This window comes from Gavialis gangeticus, unplaced genomic scaffold (genome assembly GCF_001723915.1).
Source record: "Gavialis gangeticus isolate Ggan-Ray unplaced genomic scaffold, GavGan_comp1, whole genome shotgun sequence".
NCBI lineage: Eukaryota > Metazoa > Chordata > Crocodylia > Gavialidae > Gavialis > Gavialis gangeticus.
This window is the reverse complement of record NW_017729034.1, coordinates 72,968,394-72,968,721: the sequence shown is the minus strand read 5'-3', so window position 1 is coordinate 72,968,721 and position 328 is coordinate 72,968,394. Positions and strand designations below refer to the sequence as shown.

Genomic DNA, 328 nt, shown 5'->3' with positions numbered 1-328 from the left:
TAAAGGAAGTTGAGGGGATATTAGGGTAGGGGTGTAGAACCAATACATTTTCCTTCAGTCAGAGAGAAAATTTGACCAAACCTCTATTGTCAGTAATATTGGGAGTTTTGTATGAAAATGGCAAGAGAATCTTTTAAACATGCGATCCTCCTATGATGGGGAGAATTTAATATTTTTTAGCTTAGAAAAATGGCTATTACCCAGTTTCCTCAAAACCAAGACAAGGGGTTTTTCCCATTTTAACAGGGGGTGTGTGGGGTACCCCTCATCTTGGATTTGAGTACAAGGCAAGAGCAGGAGGTACAGCTGTTGCCCCTAATGACCTCTG

General features: G+C 40.9%; 1 protein-coding gene across 1 annotated transcript in view; it reads left to right on the top strand.

Annotated features, from left to right (window-relative positions):
• SNX9 (sorting nexin 9) overlaps nt 1-328 on the top strand; it is a 105,724-nt gene that overhangs the window by 86,224 nt on the left and 19,172 nt on the right. The gene's annotated exons all lie outside the window — the stretch shown is intronic.